Genomic DNA, 25,448 nt, shown 5'->3' with positions numbered 1-25,448 from the left:
CTTGATATAAAACTTTAGTTCCTTTGCCTCTCGATAAATTTAGGCTAGAATGTATACCTATGCTTCCTTGTATTTTCTTCCTAGACAGGCTTCTATCCAAGATGAAATTAGAGTCTCTACACATATACTTCTCAAACCTAGTGAATTAGAGTGACTACACAATATACTTCTCAAACCTAGTGAATTAGAGTGACTCCTTTATTGCTGTTATCTAGCTTGACTCTGATATCATGTTAATGTTTAGCCCAGAAATAAAGATAAATAACAAGAAACAAAAGATGAATAAAAAACACATAAAGACAAAACAATTTATCTTGGAAAAACCCTCAAACTTTAGGGAAAAACCCACTGACACTAGAAAAATATTTCTTTTATTAAGATAATAAATTGTCCAACAACAATGCTTTCAACTTGATACAAAATACATTTTTACACAAAGCAATCATATGTGTGTGTGTGTATTTGTTGAATTGAGAGACCTTTCATATCACAACTGAAGGTCTCTTCAATTTTCAAAAGAAAGTCTCTTCATATTTCCAAAAGCATGACTCTTTGCGTGTCACGTGTCTCTTCATATAATAAGACACCTAGAACACATTAAATGTCACATTGTGTTCACTTAATATGGCGGAAATATCATCATAAATATCTTTTCTAGCTGTTGACACAATATAGATGTATTGTCCCATTTTCAACATATAGCAAAATCAGAGATAAAAATTTCTATTGCAGCTACACTCTCCAAAACTTACAAAATTCTGCCTACAAATGGAAGAAAGGCAAACTGCAACCTAACAATAATGGTTAAGAAAGATTAAAATATTAGAAAATTGTTTGTAGTAAGAACAAGGATGATGCTGCCAAACGATGAATTAGAGCAACTCCTTTATTGCTGTTATCTACAATGAGAGAAGGAAGAGAGCTCTTGATCTCAAAAAGGAACGATTATGCATATGTTTCCAACTGAACAAATACCTCAACATAGGAATGGAGATCTGTCTGGGAACTATAACTTAAACAAAAATAAAATCTCCACAATATCCTCTTCTACCTAGAAAGAGGAATTAGTTGGAGACTTGAAAGCATTATTCCCCTAAAGAACACGAGACTCGAGAAAACCAAAACCCTTGAAATAAAACTTTAGTTCCTTTGCCTCTCAATAAATTTAGGGTAGAATGTATACCTATGCTTGTATTTTCTTCCCAAACAGGCTTCTATCCGAAATGAAATTACAGTCTCTCCACAATATACTTCTCAAACCTAGTGAGTTAGAGCGACTCCTTTATTGCTGTTATCTAGCTTGACTTTGATACCATGTTAATGTTTAGCTCAGAAATAAAGATAAGTAACAAGAAACAAAAGATGAATAAAAAACACATAAAGACAAAACAATTTATCTTGGAAAAACCCTCCAACTTGAGGGAAAAACCCACTAACACTAGAAAAATATCTCTTTTATTAAGATAATAAAATGTCCAAGTACAATGCTTTCAACTTGATACAAAATAAATTTTTACACAAAGAAATCATATATATATATATAGAATTGAGAGACCCTTCATATCACAACCGAAGGTCTCTTCAATCTTCAAAAGAAAGTCTCTTCATATTTCCAAAAGCACGACTCCTTGCGTGTCACATGTCTCTTCATATAATAAGACGCCTAGAACACATTAAATGCCACATTGTGTTCACTTAATATGGCAGAAATATCATCATAAATATCTTTTCTATCTGTTGACGCAATATAGAGGTATTGTCCCATTTTCAACATATAGCAAAATCAGAGATAAAAATCTCTATTGCAGCTACACTCTCCAAAACTTACAAAATTCTGCCTACAGATGGAAGAAAGGCAAACTGCAACCTAACAACAATGATTAAGAAAGATTAAAACATTAGAAAATTGTTTGTAGTAAGAACAAGGACGATGCTGCCAAACGATGAATTAGAGTGACTCCTTTATTGCTGTTATCTACAATGAGAGAAGGAGGAGAGAGCTCAATCTCAGAAAGGAATGATTATGCATATGTTTCCCAACTGAACAAATACCTCAACACAGGAATGGAGATCTGTCTGGGAACTATAACTTAAACAAAAATAAAATCCCCACAATATCCACTTCTACCTAGAAAGAGGAATTAGATGGAGACTTGAAAGCATTATTCCCCTCAAGAACACGAGACTCGAAAAAACCAAAACCCTTGAAATAAAACTTTGGTTCCTTTGCCTCTTGATAGATTTAGGGTAGAATGTATACATGTGCTTCCTTGTATTTTTTTTCCCAAACAGTCTTCTATCAGAAATGAAATTACAGTCTCTCCACAATATACTTTTTAAACCTAGTGAATTAGAGCGACTCCTTTATTGCTGTTATCTAGCTTAACTCTGATGGTTAATGTTTAGCCCAGAAATAAAGATAAATAACAAGAAACAAAAGATGAATAAAAAACACATAAAGAAAAAACAATTTATCTTGGAAAAACCCACTGACATTAGAAAAATAACCCTTTTAATAAGATAATAAAATGTCCAAGTACGATGCTTTCAACTTGATACAAAATACATTTTTACATACACACACACACACATTGAATTGAGAGACCCTTCATATCACAACCAAAGGTCTTCAATTTTCAAAAGATAGTCTCCTCATATTTCCAAAAGCATGACTCTTTGCATGTCACATGTCTCTTCATATAATAAGACACCTAGAACACGTAAAATGCCACATTGTGTTCACTTAATATGGTGGAAATATCATCATAAATATCTTTTTTAGCTGTTGACGCAATATAGAGGTATTGTCCCATTTTCAACATATAGCAAAATCAGAGATAAAAATCTCTATTGCAGCTACACTCTCCAAAACTTACAAAATTCTGCCTACAGATGGAAGAAAGGCAAACTGCAACCTAACAACAATGGTTAAGAAAGATTAAAATATTAGAAAATTGTTTGTAGTAAGAACAAGGAAGATGCTGCCAAACAACTCACCTCATAAAGAAAATGAAAGTGGCTTTTAAAAAGGCTCCCTAAACCTTCAAATGATACTTTAATAAGCTCCCTTTACATTCCTTATTCTCAACCTCATAGGAGAGAGGGAATAAATTTGGAATAAGGGCAACAACAGCCTCTTAGCAACCAAGATCAAGAGAGGAAGTAGCAACAACTCCCTGGTGGCAGCACCACACCTCTATTACACAAACAATCTCCACCTCAGTAGGAGAAGACACCACCTCAATAGGGTAGGTAAGAGAAGGAGTCAGTTGGAAAAGATACAAACTCTGAACCTTTCCCACATGAATAATCTTTACCTCCATAGGAGAAAAATCTCAACCTCTATAGGAGCAACATGAGGAGAGGTCGGTATAAAAGCAACATAGGCCCTTATTTGTATTTAGAGCCCACTCAACACCGACAATAATAGATTTCAATTCCATATCATCAAAAGAAACCCCCAACCAAAAACACCAAAGGATAATAAAAGTGATCCCCCAAATCTTAGTGGAACAAGTGTGAGCTTGAGGAGAACCCTGAAACCTCCTTGATGTTTATACAACATCTACGGAGAATAATAGGGAAAAAAAACCTGAAACCAGCAGCAATAAAATAAACAAAACTAGGAAATGAATAAAGAGAGGAAAGGAATAATAAACATCTTGCCTATCAACATGAAGCCATCAAAAAATATGCCTAGATACCACCAAACATTGAAGCCCAAAATAGACTAGGGCTTCCAAAACAACTCAAGGAAAAACCCCACAAAACAACCTTCAAAGCACTTACAACCATGCAAGAGTCTATAACACAAATCTCAATCAAATATAGAGAACGACAACAAAGAAAAAATAACCTCCTTCACTCATGTGGACAAAGACATCCTCAACAACTTGTATTGCAGCAACATCAACAACTCTTGAAACCCAAGTACCTCTTCCTTCATGTAGAGCCAAGCTCAATGCAACCTGAACAAACCAAATAGAGAAATCTTTGTCTCCAGTTGCAGTCCCCTCATTATTGGAAACCCTATCTCCACTTTCACCAATCACCAAGACAAAATAAAGACATTACTAGTGCCATAGTCCAAAAGAAATTGGACAACTGAAACCCTAGAATAGGCATCCATAACAGAAAAGAACACCCATGAAAAAAGGAAAGGAGGTCCTACGTCCTTCAAAGCACAGACATTCACACTAGGGTTAGCCAAAACCCTACGCAAAACATCAAGCGCACTCCTGATCAAGCTCAAAAGAACCAACTTCTGCAATGATGCCAGAGGCCTAGAGAATAAGAACAACCTGCCAAAAACCAAAAAGGCTCCCAAAACAAATGACCAACTCTTTGTTCCACCCTCATCATCCTCTTCTAAGTCTTGTCCGACATCTGTTTCTACAACTCCAACCCTTCATGCCCCCCTAGCTCCACCTCTCTTGCTGCCTCTCATTTCAAATGTCTATCTCTTTGTTAGACTATTGTAAATACGAAGACATTCAATTTAATAATTTCAACATTTATTTTGGACAATGGTCATAACCCTTTTATATATATGCCTCTGCTAGGATTTTGAGTTTTGCATATAATTTTCTCATTGTTATGTTACTTATGGAAGTATTCCATTTTAGTAATGTTAGTATTCATTTTTCTTATGGTCATTATCTTTCTATGCAAAGCACAGTAGTTTTTGTTTCTTGGTGGTATTATCTAGGCCCGTCATTTAGTAGGGAATGTTGGCCTTTAAAGGTCCTTTCGGAGAATATTTTCTAGACAACCTTGGCTTCTGTGTTCTACTGCACAGTGTAGATATAACATTGAAATGAATCTAGGTTCTTCGTTTATAGGGGGAAAAACTAGCAAAGCACTAGGATGTTCTATTTATAATATATATTATTGAATGCCAAAGCTATTGATCTCCTATAGGAATACTATTGGAATACAACTGCTATTTTTCTAATGTGTGAGTTGTTTCCAAATCTACTCTATACATAGTTTAAAACTCAGACTCGGCAAAATTTGGCAGCCCAAAATTTTGACTTGGACTTGGGATTCACAAAGAACAAATTCATAAGATAAATATCATGCAAAATGCTAAATTGAGAGAACTCATAACTGGGTACATTGCACATTACTGTGATAAAATGATATGATGAATGATCATCATCATCGAAAATTACAAATCAATAGAACATTTTGCGAATTAATTCTTTGGCTGGAGCATCTCATTACCAAGTTACTTGTACTCTCAAACTTGATGTTAAAGATTTCTCTTTATTAACAGTACCATTGTTCAATTCAGATCTTTTTCTTAGACATTGTTTTGCACCCATACTTCTGCTTCTTCTGACCCTTTTGTTGCCACCCTCTCAAAATTAAAGATATTCGCCAGGGTAAACATGTGCTCCACATTCTTGACAATCCAATCTGGATGCGGGTCTCTGTCATCTCAGTAAGTTACATTCTTAGTCTCAACAATTTTGATGCGATTAAAGTTGTCTTGCACAAAAATGAGAACATTTGGTTCAACTTGTTGTGCGCCTTTATATGCATAGCCTCAAATATGCTCCAATCCTGTCCAGCCCAAAAACAATTCAAGGCTTATACAAATTGCAGATGGCTACGGTCTGAAATTTATGTGTTTCTGCATCATAATCTTTCACCAAAAATCTGCATATAGAACATTTATAATTTTATATGTAAACCAATGTTGCTCTTGTTAAACAAATTTCCTATCTACAATACTACTGAACTTTTAGAGGACTAATTTATTTTGGTCTGTCTGCTGGGTCATTCTTCCTTGAAAACATATAGGCAAAAAAACAATGTCTCCTTTAGACCCTTAAAAATCAGAAGCTTGTTAAAGAATGTGTCTCTAAGAGTTTCCTTGGACATTACTATATTTATTCTTGTTCTGAGGCAATCCACAACCTCCTCATCAGCCTTCCTAGAATTAGGGAATAAAAAGATTCAAGTAACAAGCTACTACATGTATGTGTTTTGGAGCTGGTTGTTCCAATTCCAATTAATCATTCGCCAAGTGGGTTCATACTTTATTTTTATGTCACACGGTAAGGGATAGCCTTCTTAGCCTTGCCCATTTTCTCATATGGACAACTCTTTGTCTTTTCCTTTCGATTTACCAATTATAAAGCCTTGAAAAAAGTTTCTGTTGTTTAAAATATTGGTATGAATTTTCAGAATAAAATATATTTGAAAATTTGATCAACAAAAACCAGAAAAGGCAATTGAGTTGATTAGTTCTTAAGTTAATATATGTTAAGTTTGAAGGTACCTTAAACATATTGTCCATGCGCTTGGCAAAACACATCACCAAAAGCAGTTTTCCCAACCCTTATAGTTTTATGTTGTCTTGTATATAGAGATAACGGCCACCTTGTGCTCATAAATATCTATTTAGGAGACATTATTGAGGTCGTAGTTCTCTACAATGTGATGAAGCAAATGATGAGCCGGGTGCCTCTTGACAAGCTCCTTTTTCTTCGGTACACTTTTCCATAAGTTAAGCACCCAAGGATAGTTGTAGATGTATTTGGTGATGTTTCCTGTCTCATCGAAATTTCAAATACAGTTTTAATCCATTAAAGTCTTCCTTTGCTTTCAAGTAGAATAATAGTGCAGTGGTGGCATCAACGATCTATGAAATGGTGGGGTGCCTGTTGTCAAGAAGTATTTCCATGGCTGTATATGCTGCTCACAACTTGGACAATGTTCTTAATACCCACTGCCATTGCCATCTGCTTTGGCATAGTACACATACTCTTGCCATTTTTCACTTTGCATTAGGCATCAGTCAACTTAAGAAGCTGAAGCCACTTGGAAGCTGATCTAAATGCAGTTCTTGTCATCTATAGTTCTTGTCATCTATCCTCCCATCAGACAAAATACTGCAGCTTTTTTTAATGCCAAATCTCTCTTTTGATCTTCCATCATCAGTAAACTCTAAAGTATTTAAAATGTTTTCATAGTATCCTCCAATAAGTGTCCACTTAAATAATGTGAACTAATTGCTTCAGACCTTTTGACAATAGTCAATCCATTTACCAACGACTACTAATATGGCCCCCTTGTAACATAAAATGATATCATACCCAAAGTTCGAGGATTCGGTAAGTATGTGATGTCCCCTTCCAAAAATAAAATAAAATTTGTTATCAAATATTAATACTAATTGAATTAATATAAGTAATAATAATATCCAGAATATTATTATCAATATTTGCACAACTAATAAATAATTTAATAATAATATAATATTAATCAAATCAACAATAATCATCAAATCAATAGTATTATTACAATTAATAAATAGTAATATTATAAAAGCAATAACTATTAATCAAAGCTCATAATAAATATTGATAGTAATATTATCGTTGGAAGTGACAGTAATACTTGTTTTCACAGTTTTACCAATAAAGATGTTACAAATCAGCAAATAAACAGAGCCTATATTAACTAGCAAATAATAATATTGAAATATTTAGGAGGATCATTTGAAGAAATCATGTCTTAAAACAGAATTAACAAGAGACATCACTCTTAGAAGATTGATTCTCAACTGAAGTTGCCAGTAATTAGGAAGAGTATTTTTAGTATAATAAACCGATTTATATTAACATTGAAGGAATGCGATTACCAGAAATGAGAAGATATGACTAGTCAAAGACTTATCCTTTAAGAAATGGAAATATAAATGAAGCCTCAAACACCAATTCAAGAGGAAACAAATATAGAGGGTAAAATGAAACATAGTGCTCTGATCGAAGATCAGAGAATGTAAAAATATATTTGTTACCCTGCACAGGAAAGTACTGACAGATTAATAAATCTGTATTCTGCATCTGGCATCAAAGCAGACAGCCAGAACACATAGGATATTATTATTATATATATATTTATGTCACGGAGACATTTTTCAATAATAATTAATTTATATATTATATAAAAAATATATACACACTAATAATATAGATCAGTATTATATATTTCTGTTATATTTCAGATCTGAATATACATATAGATCAATAGAAATCTGGAATATAGATCAAACATAAGGACAGGAAGGAAATATAAAATATAATGGTCATTCTCCAGATCAGAGAAATTTGGAAGAATATTGGGGAAGAACAGTTGAGCAATAAGAGCGCGAGTCACATAACAACAGTATAATACTGTAACATTGTAGAAAATAAATTCAAGGGTTTCTGATGCAGAGATAAATTCAGCGGAAGCAATATCAATAAGGAACCAGCACCAGCAAGAAATATATATTGAAATTTCTCCTAGTTACCGGATTTGTGCATTTACCCTCGGATCCAGATTCGGGTCTGATTCGGATCCAGATCTGCGTATGGATCCTTGAGGATCCGGGCAGGATCTGTAATCCTGCCTGTGGATCCGTAAGGATCTGCGGAGCCGCAGATCCTTACGGATCCACAGGCAGGATTACAGATCCTGCCTGGATCCTCGAGCCACGAATCCTTACGGATCCACAGGTAGGATTACAGATCCTGCTCGGATCTTCGAGGATCCATGCGTGGATCCGCATGAATCTGCGGTAGGGTCCAAAAAAATTTGCAAAAAAGTGGGCCCAGCCTCATTTTTTAATATATTATTTTTTCTAAAGGCCCTAAACCCTAAAAACGACCCTCTAAATCACAATGCAAGTTCATTTACTATCTATAATCATGAATGTGTTGATTTTCTTTATAATCATGAAAATAGATTAATTATCAATGTCATTGATCAAGTATACTAGATTCATAGATGCATACTATTAAATGATTTTGTTTTTAGAATTATGTATATTTCTCTTATTTTTTAGTATATATAATGCATATATATATATATATATATATATATATATATATATATATATATATATATATATATATATATATATATATATATATATATATATATATATATATATATATATATATATATATATATATATATATATATATGCACGAATCCTCCACGAATCATAATTGGGAAAATAAAAAATCTCCGAATCCACGGATTCGATTCCATGCCCGAATCAGATTCTTGTCACGAATCGGCAACTAAGAAATTTCTTCTTAATTAATTCTTCAAATGAATAGTAAATACATTTTCTCTCCTACAGATTTCTTCTCCCGTAATTTCATATTTCAAAGACTTGCCCTCAACCTCAACCTAAACCTAAAACTCTATTTATACTTGCTAAGACGCTCTACGGAAAATTCTAGATTATTACAAAATAGGAAAAATGGTCTATAGAATACTCTAGATTGATATAGAATGGGGAAGAATGACCCCACAATGATCTGAACAAATTTCAAGAAAAGATCTTATCCTAATGACAAAATCGGAATAAATTTCTCGAGTCAACACGTGCATAAAACTTGACCTAAATACTTTATGTGGGTGCTCCTGAACCATACTCCCTAGGAAATTTGATCTCAAGCCCACTTGAGATGAGCTCTTGTAGAGTGGTACCTTGCTTCTTGATATCTTGTTCAGTCATCCACACAGCATCTACATCCGAATAAACTTTGAGTTTTACCAAATACTGCTTGGACTCCTTTCCTCTTCTCTGCTTAATGACTTTGGTGTCAAGTATCCTTTCTAGTTGTGGTGTTTGCTTAAATGGTAGACGTTGAATGTCTTCTGTATCAACAATCTGTCCTGTATCAATTTCTTCAGTGGGTGCTTTGAATGGTGTGAGGTCTGCTATGTTGAAGATGGGAGAAATGCCAATCTCAGTTGGCAATTGAATCTCATAAGCATTTGGTCCAAACTTCTTTAATATTTGACAAGGACCTAGTCTTCTCAACATAAGTTTGGTAGATTTACCTTTTGGTAGCCTCTCTTTCTTGAGATTTGCCCATACTAAATCTCCCACTTCAAATTCTAAGTTTATCCGTTTCTGATCTGCATGCTTCTTATACTTGTCAGAGGTTTGTTGGAGTTGTGCTTTGACTTCATCATGGATTTCTTTTATGGCAGTAGCAAATTCTTCTCTTTGGGCACTAACTTGTTGCTTTAAACTCATATCTCTTAACTCAAAAATCCCTCTAGGATGAATTCCATAAACCACTTGAAATAGTGACTTTCCTGTAATTCTATTGATGGAGTCATTATATGCAAATTCAGCTTGGGGAAGGATTACATCCCATTTTGCTACATGTTGTCTAATGAGTGTTCTTAATAAATTGCCCAAAGTTCTATTAACTACCTTTGTTTGGCCATCAGTTTGAGGGTGGTAGGCTGATGAGAATGATAAATTGGTTCCAAGTTTCCTCCATAAAGTTCTCCAAAAGTGTCCTACAAACTTCACATCCCTGTCTGAAACTATGTTGAGAGGTAGCCCGTGAATCCTTATGACTTCCTTGAAAAAGAGATCTGCTATATGAGAAGCATCATTGGTCGACTTACATGGTAAGAAGTGAGCCATTTTGCTGCACCTATCTACTACAACAAATACACTATCATGCCCCTTTTGTGTTCGTGGCAGCCCCATTACAAAATCCATTGTTATGCTTTCCCAGGGTCTAGATGGTATTGGCAAAGGTTGATAAGGCCCCGCATTTGTAGTCCTTCCTTTGGCCCTTTGACAAATCATACATGTTTCCACAAAGTTTCTAACATCAGTCTGAAGTTTAGGCCAATAGTAGTACCTTCTAACCAATTCTAAGGTTTTATCCAAATCAAAATGTCCACCCATTGTTCCACTATGCTTCTCTTTGATAATTTTTGTTCTCATAGAGCACCTGGGTACACATAGTTGTCCTCCTTTGAAAAGAAGTCTGTCTTGTATCAAAAAATAGAAAAATCTATCATGTCCCCATTTTTGGTGACAGTTCGATTTAATTAATTTAATTAATCTGGTTGTCCAAAATAATGAATATTTTAAGGACGACTAATTAATTATTTTAATTAAATAAATAAATATTAAAAGATAACTTTATATTTAATAAAGTGACTTGGATTATAAAAATATTTAATAAAGTCACTTGAGGGATAAGATCGAAAATGTTCTAGAAGTCTCTGGAGAAGATGAAGAGAAAAGAATAAATAGGCACCCCGGGGCTCCATTTGAATCAAGCAGTTGTTCATCTCTCTCTTGTTATCAAATTGTGATTCAATCATGGGTGCATTGTGGAACCTAGGGTTTCTACAATTGTCACAACTGGCCATTGAGAACGATAACTCTCAATTGGTACGCAATTTTGAGGGTGTGAAATATCATCCGAATTATTGCAGATTGGAGGTGACATTCAGTCATTTCATCAGGACGATTATTTTGGCTTAAGGCCAATTTTCATGGTTCTTGCATCACTATTTTGGAAGGATTTGATTCAGATCATCCGGTCAGGGATAGGATTTAGATCATGATTCAAGGGCAGTATTGAGGAGTTTGTATGGGAGGCGAGTTTCAGAAGGGAGGTGATTGCTAATTAAGAGGGATTGATATCACTAGGCTGTTAACGAATTTGAAGAAGTAGCCAGGTTTGCCGAATTTTTCATGGGGACTACTCGTGAACTTCCAAAGCTGTAATCTCCATTAGCAGATGGGAAGCTGTTCTTTATAAACAACAATCAAAGAGTTTTTCATGAGCATCAGCGAGCCCCTTTTTGACTAAAACGTCACGGGCGGAAGACTTGAGGTTTCCTTAAAAGTTGCGAGTCTTGAAGCGGCTACAACAGAGGGTAGGATCTGAGGTTTTCACGCATCAGCTGGAGCATGTACCAAACGCGGCCGCCACAGAAATTTCCGGAACAATTGTCGCAATTAGCAAATTAAAAATCGCAACCCCTGTTGGAGACTACGAACAAACCCCAAAACGCTTTCAGTCGACTAAAAGTGCGTGCTGTATATATTAACGCCTAGCGGAAGGTCGGAGACGAGTTTAGGGCTGGGACAGAAGTATAGTAACCTTTGGCATAAGAGTTAAGATTTGCGCGACCTCAGGCCATTGCTCCAGCATTGAAGTAACTGCTGTTGCAGCAATATAAGCTCACTGTCTGCATGGGTTTCATACCCTATGGAATCCGTCAGTAGAATAACCACTATCTGAGCATCCATTGCGGGTTTCACATATTAGTAGCGATATCTGAATTGCACAGAATAACTTGCTGCATCGGGGTTATTTCAGAGGTTAAAACGGAGACAGCAGCCTGTGAACGGCAACCCAACCTGACAGCGTCATATATGAACTCAGGGACTTGATATTTTTGGTCCATCTACTGAAGATCTGATTGTTCATAGGCAGCAGCAATACCAAGTTTGAACATTCGAGCAGAAGCCTAGCGACTCAGGTTCCAAACATTCTCTCATATAATTTGCTATTGTAATATCAATATCTCATATTTTATAAATGATGAAGATTTTATAGACTGCCTATTCTATGTGTTTGCCATGATCATTTTTCCCTTTCGGGGTCAGAATAGCATAGACTAAAAAGAGCTTAAATTCTCCAGTATCATATCGGTAACAATATTGATTTAATAAGCAAGGGTTATCTCACAAGATTATTACAGTAGTACGGACCTTGATTGCTAATTGTTTGACGAAATGTCAAACCCTTGAAGTATTAAGATCTCGGTGTTAAAAGAAGCAATAATCTTGTCGGGGTTATTTCAAAATCAGCATGGTACCTTTCACCAAACTCCATACATACCTTGTAGATGTTGCCAAAATTTGGATCTGCTACATCCATGTCCTTGAGTGCTTCAATTCCCACAATTTCTAGCTGTATCTGGGAGACAGTCAGATTCCTTCTACTAAGAGCATCAACAAACTTGTTTGATATGCCCTTCTTATGCTTGATGGTGAATGTATATGCCTGTAAATACTCCATCCATTTCATGTGCCTATGACTTAATTTGTCTTGGCTATTCAGAAAACTAAGTGCTTGGTTATCAGTATACACAACAAACTCCTTTGGCAACAAGTAGTGTCTCCACTTTTTGAGAGCTTGAACCAATGCATACATTTCTAGGTCATAGGAAGAATATTTCTGCTTGGCTTTATTGAGTTTTTCACTTGAGAAAACCACTGGTTTTCCTTCTTGACTAAGAACTGCTCCTATAGCAACCTTGCTAGCATCACATTCTACTTGGAAAACTTTGTTAAAATCAGGTAAAGAAAGAATTGGCTGCTCATTAACCTTTTTCTTAAGCAATTCAAAAGCTTCATTTGCTAATTGACTCCATGCAAACTTACACTTCCTTCCTCCTTTAATAGTTTCTAACATAGGAGCACATATATGACTGAATTTTTTTATGAATTTCCTCTAAAATGTAGCAAGACCATGAAAGCTTCTAACATCTCCAATTGTTCTCGGGGGTGGCCAGGATAGTATAACACTTACCTTTTCTTTATCCATCTTCAAGCTACTTTGGGAGATCACAAAACCTAGATATGTCAGCTCCTCTTGCATAAACAAACACTTTTCCAAATTTATTACTAATTTCTCCTCATGAAGTCTTCTCAAAACCATGTCAATGTGCTCTAGGTGTTCTTCCTTTGTCTTGCTGAAAATTAATATGTCATCTAAATATACTATGACGAACTTGCCATTGAAGTCTTTGAGTATTTCATTCATAAGTCTCATGAAGGTACTAGGAGCATTAGAGAGTCCAAATGGCATTACCTTCCATTCATATAATCCATCATTGGTTTTGAATGCTGTCTTCCACTCATCTCTAGCTCTTATCCTTATTTGATGGTACCCACTTTTTAAGTCAATCTTGGAGAAATACTTTGCACCTCCCAAACAATCAAGCAAATCTTCAATTCTTGGCATTAGAAACCTATATCTGATTGTAATCTTATTAATGGCTCTAGAATCAATGCACAACCTCCAGGTTCCTTCCTTCTTGGGTGCCAAAACAGCAGGTACAGCACATGGGCTTAAGCTTTTCGTAATCAAGCCAGAATCGAGGAACTCCTTTACTTGTTTAGCAATTTCTTCATTTTGTTGTGGTGTCATCTTGTATGCAGCCTTATTGGGTAAAGTAGCTCCAGGAATGAAATCAATACAATGACTAATGTCTCGTATAGGTGGTAAAGACTTTGGCATACCTTCTGAAATCAAACCTTCATATTTATACAAAAGTACTTTCAATTCATTAGGAATTGCCTTCTTTGTTTCAGCCTCCTTTCTGTCATTTCCAACGGGTTCTTGTGGTTGTGAGTTAGGCATCAAAAGAAAACAAGGCTTAGGTTCATCCTTCATGTCCCGTAAGAATTCCTTTTTATCAACCATCATAATTTTGGCTTCCCTCTCTTTATTTTCTTCCACTTCCTCATGATCAGCAAATGGAATCAATCTAATCACTTTTCCATCCTTCTTGATGGTGTATATATTGAGTTTTCCATCATGTTGTGCCTGCAAATCATATTGCTAGGGCCTACCAAATAATAGGTGGCATGCATCCATGTCAACTATATCACACAAAATTCTGTCCTTATACTTTCCAATCTGAAAATCAATCCATGCTTGCTCATTTACAAGAGTTTGTTGACCCTTTGTTAGCCATGAAACCTTATAAGGAAAAGGATGAGGTATTCTTCTAAGCTTTAACTTCTCAACCATCTGAAGAGAAACTAAATTCTCAGTAGATCCTGAATCAATAATGACTTTACATACCTTACCTCCAGATTTGCAAGTAGTCCTAAAGATAGTTATCCTTTGTGGTGGTTCCATGGTAGTAGGCACTTTCAAAAGTGTTCTTCTCATCATTAAACTTTCTCCTCTTTCAGGTACACTATCTGAGTCAGCCATCTCCTTCTCTTGGTATTCATCATCTTGTACCAAATGTGTTCTTCTTTCACCTTGTGAACTTGAACTAGCTCTATCTGGACACCTAGATGCATAATGTCCCTCTTTATTGCAATTGAAACAAACAATTGGACTCGCCCTTCTGCCACCAAATCCACCTCTTGAATTGCCTCTTCTACCTTTGAAATTACCTCTAAAATTTCCTTCGCTTTGACTAGTTTCTTGCTTTATCTCCTTATGATCTTCCTGGTTTTGTCCTCTTCCTTGGAAATTTCCTCTTCCCCTTTGATTTCTTCCTCTTCCTTTGCTATTTTGTTCTTGCCTTCTTTTCAATTTGGCTTCCACCTTCAATGCTAGTTGATAACATTTCTGTACTGTATCTGGACATAATAAATTAAGTTCTTCTTGAATGTTCAACTTCAATCCATTGAGATATCTAGCAACTTTTACATTTTCACATTCACTCTGCTTTGCCCTCAGGCTTAGTTTGGAATTCTTCAGTATAGGCAGTGGCATCTATCTCCTTTTGTCTTAAACTTTGTCTCCTTTGATGAAGTTGGATTTCATAATCCTCAGGTAAGTATGTTTCTCTCACCTTGGCACACGTCCTTTCCCATGAAGTTATCATGTTCTTACCTTCTGACCCTTTCTCCTTGAATGAAATTCCACCAAGTGAGGGCTGGTCCCTTCAACTTTGACTTGGCAATTTTTACCTTATCCTTCTCTGCTATATTTTCACATTCAAAATGGTTGTTCAAGGCTTCTATCCAATCCACAACAGCATCAGCATCCATCTTTCCTGAGAAGATGGGTAGGTCACCTTTGGCATCCTTCTTACCAACTCTTTCAAGGGCTTCTATAAAGTATCTCTGGTCTACAAGTAAGTTAACCACCTCCTGCTCAGGGGTATCCTCTTCTTCCCCTTCTTCCTCTTGCTCTGAGGAAACCTTTTCTTTCTTTTCCATTTGGCCCTTCATCTTCTCAAATTCATCTAATAACCACTTATTGATTTTCTCCTGTTCTTGCATCTTCTTTGCTAGTTCAGCATTGGTGACCATGTTTGATGTTTCAGCTTCTGACTCCGATCCAGACATAAAATCTAATTGCCTCAGGAGCTTTCCCCAAGCTCTGATACCAAAAATGATGCAGAGATAAATTCAACGGAAGCAATATCAAAAAGGAACCAGCACCGGCAAGAAATATATATTGAAATTTCTTCTTAATTAATTCTTCAAATGAATAGTAAATACATTTGCTCTCCTACAGATTTCTTCTCCCGTAATTTCATATTCCAAAGACTTGCTGACAACCTAAACCTAAACCTAAAACTCTATTTATACTTGCTAAGACAGTCTACGGAAAATTCTAAATTATTACAAAATAGGAAAAACAGTCTATAGAATACTCTAGATTGATATAGAATGAGGAAGAATGACCCCACAATGATCCAAACAAATTCCAAGAAAAGATCTTATCCTAATGACAAAATCGGAATAAATTTCTCGAGTCGGCACGTGCATAAAACTTGACCTAAATACTTTATGTGGGTGCTCTTGCACTAGTTTCAGGCTGAAAAGAAAAGCACAGCTTGTGAACATAAGTATACTCTCTTATCAGGTATATACAGATAACTACAATTCGTGTTAATAAAGGATTTGGCATAACTAACATTTACATACATATTCAAGATATATATAAATAACAAAAATTATTTTCCGAATCATATTATTAATTTATGGAGGAGTGTAATGTTGTCAAGGAGGGGCTTATATAAATCCAAGCAAATGGATCTTATCTCAAGAGAGCATAGTTGTCAGCATTCCGTAATCCTTCATGATATGGACTTGGACCTGTAACTTTGAAGGAATCCATTGTTGGTTTCTAGGCAACTTGGATGGTACCTACCCCTTCCATCCTTGAGCCAAACAGCAATATGATTGGATATTTGAAATTATTGTTATATTCTTAGGACTTATAATGTTAAGTTTGGATTAAATATGATATATTCATGTCCAACCTTAGTAGGGGACATTACAAGTGGTATCAGAGCTTTGAATGTGCCATCCTATAGGATAAACGTATATTAGATGCAATCCAAATAAGGCTAACAATTTCAACCCTTCTTTAAATAGGTTAAGAATCTAATGAAGTAGGCCAACATTACACTTCTACTTATGTGCCTTAAATACAACAAGTTTAAGTGTATTGTATATACATACTATTCATATGTATACTTGTGTTTTCTTCAAAAATGCTGAACTTCATGCATGTTTATGCATGTTTACTTGATGAGGGCAATTATAATGTATGCTTAAGTTTTTTGAGATCATGAACTTATTGACATTTTGTATGGAATCTTCTGGCATCTTTGTATTGGGTGATGATTTTGGGTTTTCTTTCAGGTTCTTTCCCGAATGAATCCTTGAACCTGTTTTTATTTTAAATATTATATAATGGCTCCGTCCATTTAAAAAAAATAAAATAAAAAAAATGTATGCTTAATTCTTGCTTCATGCCTTACATATCTGACATGTATTTATGCTTACATGTGTGGGGTGTATTTATTTCTTGCTAAATGAGTATTTATGTACAACTTCATGTCTGATGTGTATTTGAATATTGCTTCATGCTTTATGTGGTTTGCATGTATTCATTGACTTATGCTTGACATGAGAAAATTTAAGAGTTCATTCCTAATATATGATTCATGTTTTACGTGCAGTCGTATGAACTCATGTATGATTTCATGGCTTATTCCATGACTTGAGTATGTTCAGGATTTATGTTGTATGTGTATTCATGTATCTGTGTGTATGATCCATATGTGTAATCATGTGTATACTTCACTCTTTGTGTGCTGCGAGTATTCATATGTATGCCCCATGATTTAGTCAAACTTATATGTATTAAGTGAATTCATGCTTTATGTTTCATGTGTATGCTTCATTGTATTCATGTATATCCTTCATGACTTGAGTGAATCCATGTGTATGCACCATTTGTATTTATGTGTCTTTGATTTATTCATGTATACTTTATGTGTCTTGGGTGTTCACATATGTGCTTCTCAACATGAGTGAATATACATGTATGTATTCATATGTATGATCATGTCATATAGTGATCCATGCCTTACATGTATTCATAGGTACAGTTAATGCTTTACATGTCTTCAACATGTGGCTCTATAAGTACTCTTTTCATGTATATTCCATGTCTTATGCTTATACTTCTAGCATCTATGTTTCTCGCATGCTTCGTGCATCAATGTGCATGTTTTATATGGTTTGTGCATATATGTTTGCACAAACCTTAAATTGTTCGAGGACAAATAATTTTGGGGAGTGTAGGACTGTGATATCCCCTTTCAGAAATAAGATTTATTATTCAATATTAGTACTAATCTAATCAATATTAGAAATAATAATACCAATAATATTATTAATCAATATTCATACAACTAATAAATTATATTTTAATATTAATCAAATCAATAATAATCATCAAACCAAATACTATTACTACAATTAACTAATAATAATATTATAAAAACATATAATATTAAATAAAGTTCATAATGAATACTGATATTAATATTATCGTTGGAAGTGACAGTAATACTTGTTTTTGACAACATTACTAGGGGAGAGGACCCAATACTTTAACACCTTAACTGCGTGCCTATCAAAATCTTATGTGGAAATTCAAAAAAATCTTATTTTCTTGAAGCAGCTTATTTGGTAAATCATTCAGCTTATAACTAAGGTTTCAAGTCCACATCATCAATTATGATGTCACATCAGCATTTTTTTGCCAAATTGTCCAAAACAACTCAGATAAAAAGTGAGACCAATGGTTGTGCAAAAAGGGTTCTCATACTTGCACAGTTGATGTGGCATCACATCTTTGGTTGCTTTTTATAACTAAGGGTACATTTCATTCAATTATAGGTAGTTATTATTGCACTAAAAACTTTAAAATTGTACTTATTGGTATAATATTGTCAAAAAAAAGTTGGACATTAAGATAATAAATATAGATATCAAATCATTAAGTGTGGGTATTAAATGAATAACTCTTATCACAACCAGTGAAACGTGCTCAAGTATTGGGTCCTCTCCCTTAATGTTACAACTCAACTCAGAAAATAAATAGAGCCTATTGTAACTAGCAAATAATTTTAAAATAGTTAAAGAGAATCATTGGAAGCAATCATTTCTTAAAATAGAATTGCCAAGAGAGGTCACTCTTAGAAAATCAATTATCAAACTGAAGTTGCCAGTAATTAAGAATAATAAACCGATTTATATTAACCTTGAAGGGATGCGATTACTAGAAACGAGAATATATGACTAGTCATAGAGGTATGGCCTTTAAGAAATCAAAATATAAATGAAGCTTCAAACACCTATTGAAAGGGCAAATTATAGAGGGTAAAGAAGTATAGTGAGCTTATCGAAGAACATAGAATATGAAAATATATTTCTTATCCTGCACAGGAAAGGATGACAGCATCTGGTAACAAGTCAGACAGCTAGAACATATATATATATATATAATATGGAGATATTTATTAATAATAAAAAATTAGAATCATATATAAATATTCTAATTTGTTATTATTAATAAATATCTCCATATTTTATATATATATATAAAACTAAAAATAAAGATTAGAATTATGTATATTTCTGTTATATTTCAGATCTGAATATACATAGAGATCAATAGATATCTGGAGTATAGATCAAACGTAAGGACGGAAATATGAAATATAATGATAATTTTCCAGAACAGAGGAATTAGGAAGAATATTGGAAAAGAACAGTGAAATAATAAGAGTGCAAGTCACAGAGAAATAGCACAATGCTTTAACATTGCAGAATATAAATTCAAAGGTTTTCAGTCTGTTATGAGAAAAGCACAGCCTGTGAACATAAATATATTCTCTTATCAGGTATGCACAGATAACTGCAATTCCTGTTAATAAGGGATTAGGCATAGAAATAACTAATATTTACATATATTCAAGATATACATAAATAGAATTGTGTATTAAAATTATTTTTCTAATCTTATTATTATTTAGTATTTGACACATGGAAGAAAGTGTGTGATGTTGTCTAGGAGAGGCGTGCATAAATCCAAGCAAATAGATCCCAGGAGAGGGTAGGGGTCAGTATTTTGTAAGTCTTCGTGATACAAACTTGGACTTGTAGACTTTGAAAGAATCTATTGTTGGTTTCTAGGCAACTTGGATAGCACCTACACCTTCCATCCTTAATAAATGATTGGATATTTGAAATTATTGTTATATTTTTAAGACTCATAATGTTAAGTTTGGATAAAATATGTAATAATCATGTCCAACCTTACCAGGAGAGATTCCAGAGTCCTTAATGTGGCTGGGGTGAATTGACCAGGACTTCCAAGCTAACTTTGGCAGTCCTCCAAGATTCCTGAGTCTTAGGTTCACTCCCGCAACTTCTGAGCCTGGACTCTTATGGTACCTGAATATAATAGATACAGTGACTGAAATTTCAAATTTGAGAGTTGAAGGGTCATATGACAAGCGAAATGTTCAAATTATGGCAAGTTGATATTCAAATTAGACTTTCATGTTCCCTAAATACATTGGTTTTATTTTGTGTGGTTATTGGAGTTATTTTTGGTCTAGTCCGTGTGAGCTTTTTGCTGAGTCCCGAGTGAGTCAAAATTTTGGGCTGCTGAGTCAAGTTTAGATTTGAGTTTTCAATTTTTGATCATATGAAAACTTTGTGTTAACTATCCTTGCCCAGTGATGCTTCTTTGGTTTTAAGCAGCACCTTTGAATGAAGGTTGCACACCATAAATATTTTGAGGGACAATGAAGCTCTATGAAGCAATTGCCTAGAAATCTTTGCAGGGGATGATCATTGCATTTGGAGACAAAAATCAGGCCTACTAATTTGGTCTTTGAATCAAGAGAAAAATGATCGCAGCCTCAATTGTTTGATTGTTCTCTATTTTCTTCTGCTCAAAGCTAGCAAGGAGGGCTTCTATCTCTCATATAAACTTGGGTTCCATTCAATTACATGGTTGCACATCTTGGGTAGAGATTTATGCAAGGTAACGGATGGATGCTTACTTACATCTGAAAGCTATAACAGTTGCTTGCCACCATTCTTTGTGCATAATCCAACTTTCCATGCTTGCATACCATAAAAGTGGTAGAGCTAAACATAAACTACAGAAAAACAGAAAAAGACAAAATAAGGAAAGAACGAAAAAAAGAGTAAATAGACCTTTCAAATCCAGTAAATAAACGCTTTGTGTCAGTTGTAAGTCACTTGAAATTTGAAACTACTCCAAATCAACTGAAAGTCCACGCACCAAGAGTTAAGAAAACAAGAGAGCACAAAAGCTAAAGCTGATAAGAAAAGATACTTTTGTTGTTTCTAATAGCAGATAGTGATTAAGTGTGGATATGCGAGTTTATCTCAGGGCTTGTGTGTAATAATGCGTGTTTGGATTTTTTTTGAAGGCAAGTTACTTGCCAGGATTATCTATTCAGTGACTTGCAAAGTACCTCATGGAATTTTTGAACAATGTTTCTATAGATACAATAAGATTTAAAAGTACAAAAGTTTGTCTTTTGGTGTTTACTTGTATTTGTTTTAAATTATTTGAAATTACTTTTTACTTATTGTTTTTAAACTTTTCTAATTGATGATCATTTATTACAGACACTTTCATCATGGGCCACATCTAGTGTTGAATAAGTTTCCTCGACTGGTCCAGGCATTCGATTTTTCCAGCTTTATGTAGGTTTCTTACTTCCATTCCCATGAACTTTCCACCTGCATGAGAAAAGCATGTCTGTGAAATGCTGCATAATGTCATCTGGTGAAGGGCAACCATAAAATAGATGTGATAACTTAGGTTAGCTTGGGTTATTGCAGGTAATCAGGGATAGACACGTGGTTGCACAACTTGTTAGAAGGGCAGAGAATGCTGGTTTCAAGGCAATTGCACTCACAGTAGATACTCCTCAACTTGGGCGCAGGGAGGCAGACATTAGAAACAGGTATCCACAAAGGCTTAAGATGGTGAATGGATGCCTTGTACTTTAATCCTGATTATTGAATGCATGAAAATTTTCTCTTGGTATTTTTTGTATATGTATACCCTTGAGCCTTGGATACCATCCTAGGGTCTGTCCATCCAAATGTTACTTTTGAGAATGGCCATGAACCTTGAGCTTGTACAAGCATGTTCGTGAAAAGATTATTTCAAATTTAATGGCTTATTGCACGTGCTTGTAAATACCAGAGTTTACTTTTATATGCCTCCTCTGTTGAGCTCTACTTTTTGACAGCTAATTTTTTCTTCTTCTTTTTCAATAATGCTGACAAACCCTACAGATTTGTACTCCCTCCACATCTAACCCTCAAGAACTTTGAGGGCTTGGACCTTGGTAAGATGGACAAGGTACTTTCTTTCTAAGCCACATGGTATTTTTGAAATAAATGAACCAGCTGTCACAGAATGTAATTGGTCTGTTTTGAGCACATTAACTTAGTTTTAGATATTTCTGACTGTTTGTAACCACATAGCTTTGTTGTAGACTGAAGATTCTGGACTGGCTTCATACGCTGCCAATCAAATCGACAGATCACTGAGTTGGAAGGTTTGTATTACCAAAATATTAACTTAACTAGTTTGAACGGATTGTATGATTTTAATTCGAAGTTGAGTGCTTGGGAGCACCCTATGTTCAAATGCATTCCTTCCAACATAATCTACTTGGGTTTTGGATACTAGCTTTCCAAAGTGTGTATTGAATAACTGAAGTTGTAAAGAAATTCCTCTGATTATTTCGCTGATTTTGTTTCTGCTATCAGTTACAAAATACACATCCTAAAATAGATAGTGTCACTTCAATTGCTTTTATATTAAGACAGCATACTAAAGAAACACAAACACACATATGTTTGAGCTTATACTGAACTTTTGATATGTTTTTTCCCCCTCTAGAGGAGCCTGTATTGACCAGCACACGACTGATGTGTGACCATCTGTTAAGATATGAATATAATTCCAATCAAATGGTCTTGCATCCAAAACATGATAAACATTTTTTGGTTTTTAAACAGGATATCAAGTGGCTGCAGACAATTACGCAATTGCCAATACTTGTGAAGGGGATACTAACTGCTGAGGATAGTAAGTTCTTTGTTGTTTATGATAGTATGTTTAAACAAAGGTACTGAACTTCATTTCTGTTTTTCTGATTTTGTTTTTAAATTTTCATGCTGATCAAAAGTATGGGGTTTTCTATTGTATGGTGTTACAGCAAGGCTAGCTGTCCAAGTAGGTGTGGCAGGCATAATTGTTTCCAACCATGGAGCTCGACAGCTTGATTATGTTCCAGCAACAATAAGCTGTCTGGAAGAGGTCTCTATCTATTTTCTTAGGTCACTTTTCTTCAACTTGAGCATTTCCTATGGCTAGTTTTTGCCCTAGATTAGCTGACAGAGTTATAAATGTGTGCACAGGTTGTAAATGCTGCACAAGGTCAAGTTCCCGTGTTTCTTGATGGCGGGGTTCGCCGTGGCACAGATGTTTTCAAGGCATTGGCACTTGGAGCTTCTGGTGTTTTTGTAAGTCTTCTTCATTGAACATGTTTGTGGGGTATCTGTTTGAGGAATCTAGAGTTAAAATATATCCAAGCAATTATTTTGACAGTCAATGTTGAAAACACGAACTATCTCACTTAGATGTATTTAGAGCATGCATGTGCCCTTGCAAAGTCTTGATCTTTTTGTTAATATTGGTGAGTGGCAAGGTTGCTTATTCATATGCTGCAAAGTGTAGGAAGGGCTGTTTACTTTTTCGTAGTGTTTTGGAAAGAAGTCATTGAGGGGCGGAAGTAGAAGTCATCATTGTAGGTGTTTAAACATATGTAGTGAAGATGGCATTGTTGCAGTGGATGCCTAACCATGGATGTCTTTACATACTCTGCTTCTGACAATTTTTTTGGTGGTTTAGTCAAGTTGGTTGCATCAAATTTGAAATAGCCAATACATTTTATAATCTTAATATTTTATTGTCTTTGACTACTGATTGCAGATTGGAAGGCCCGTTCTCTTTGCTTTGGCTGCAGAAGGTGAAGCTGGAGTTAGAAAAGTTCTGCAAATGCTTCGAGATGAATTTGAACTCACTATGTCTTTGGCAGGATGTTCTTCAGTGAAGGACATAAAGCGCAATTACATTCGAACTGAGGCTGACATGTTTAGGGCTTTGGCAAGGCTGTAACCTGACCAAATGTGGGGTTATCCAGGAATGCTATACTTATCAAGGTAGTCTTAAGTTGCTTGCCAAGGTAGACATTATTTTTTTTCACGTAGCAACCTAAAGAAAATCTTGGCAACATACTATATCGCTAGCCATAACCTTAATCTTAAATATTGTCCTGAATGCATCAGTTAGTAGTCAAAGTTAAGTGGACATGGTGTCCGGTATCATAGGAATATTCAATCTTATTCTAGAAGAATTTGCTGGACGAATCAAGTTGTAGCTATAAGGTACCAGTGAAATTACTACCAATATCATTTTACGTGAAACCTGGATTGTTTGTGTGATAAAGGAAAGATAGTGCTACTAAGAGATGGATGAGGTGGGTGTTGACATACAATTTTGCAAAGTAAAGAATTCCATACATTTGAGAAAGAGAGGATTTGCGATCGGTAGAGGTTTGCTTGTCTAATTTTCACCCTTGTAGAAGCCTCAATTTGAGTGCACAGATGTGGTTCCTTTTGTATGACCAATCGGGGAGAATCACTTAGAACTTCAGCACATCCACATTGTGGATACCCATGTAGGAAAATACTACACAATCCACCTCAAAGCAAATATCATATTTGCCAAGATTTGAACAAAATATTAGACTATTGCATATGAGATCCATGTTATAATGAATTTTCTGTGATTTCAGGCGTACATGGAATTATCTCTTAGTTGTTTTTGGATTTGATTGCGTGGATATTTTCTAAGCTTCAACGTGTTGGATCACACTCCATGATCCACCATTAAGATAATGAGTGCAAGAAGATGTAGCAGACTTAGAGTGACTTAGAGAGATATTTGAAGGGATGGAAAGAGGGGAAGGATCACATGGTAAGAGGTGAAGAATATGACTTACAAAAACACTAAGTTTTCTAAAAAAGAAGGACCAATAAGAGAAATGAAAGAAAGTAAATACAAATACACAATCATATTAAAGGTAAACAAAATGTATTATGGTAATACAAAAATGAGATTTATTAAGAAACATGAACTCTGATAGAGCTTGAGTCCCTGCTAATCATTTGAAAAGAAGTATAATATTTTTTAGGGAAAGTGAAGATTTTTTAAAGTATAATGCAATAATGTTTTAATTTTAATAAAGTGATGTTATGTCTCCTAAGCCGGGTGTAATATCCTAAAATTGACACATTGCCATATTAACCAATTTTGGTCTATTCAATTTTTTCTACGTCCTTTTTTACTAGGCAATTCTAAATAATCACTACTTGACTTAGGTGTCAAATGTAGAAAACCTTAAATTGTATTAATCACACTATTTATTTAATTCCTAAGTATCAACTCAAATTAACTATAATAAACCTATTGTTTTAA

General features: G+C 34.9%; 1 pseudogene across 1 annotated transcript in view; it reads left to right on the top strand.

Moving 5' to 3' along the window:
* The window catches only part of LOC149529423 (glycolate oxidase 1-like), a 49,080-nt pseudogene extending 24,310 nt beyond the window's left edge, over window positions 1-24,770 (top strand). The window contains exons 5-12 of the transcript XR_016358451.1: window positions 21,515-21,592; window positions 21,731-21,855; window positions 22,193-22,259; window positions 22,396-22,458; window positions 22,925-22,994; window positions 23,125-23,225; window positions 23,327-23,431; window positions 23,901-24,770. The product of XR_016358451.1 is annotated as a glycolate oxidase 1-like (transcript). The remainder of the gene's footprint in view (window positions 1-21,514; window positions 21,593-21,730; window positions 21,856-22,192; window positions 22,260-22,395; window positions 22,459-22,924; window positions 22,995-23,124; window positions 23,226-23,326; window positions 23,432-23,900) is intronic.
* Window positions 24,771-25,448: the final 678 nt, after the last annotated feature.

Source organism: Cupressus sempervirens, chromosome 11 (assembly GCF_028749045.1).
Source record: "Cupressus sempervirens isolate cs-2001-9-10 chromosome 11, ASM2874904v1, whole genome shotgun sequence".
Lineage (NCBI taxonomy): Eukaryota > Viridiplantae > Streptophyta > Pinopsida > Cupressales > Cupressaceae > Cupressus > Cupressus sempervirens.
This window is presented reverse-complemented; position numbering and strand designations above follow the sequence as displayed.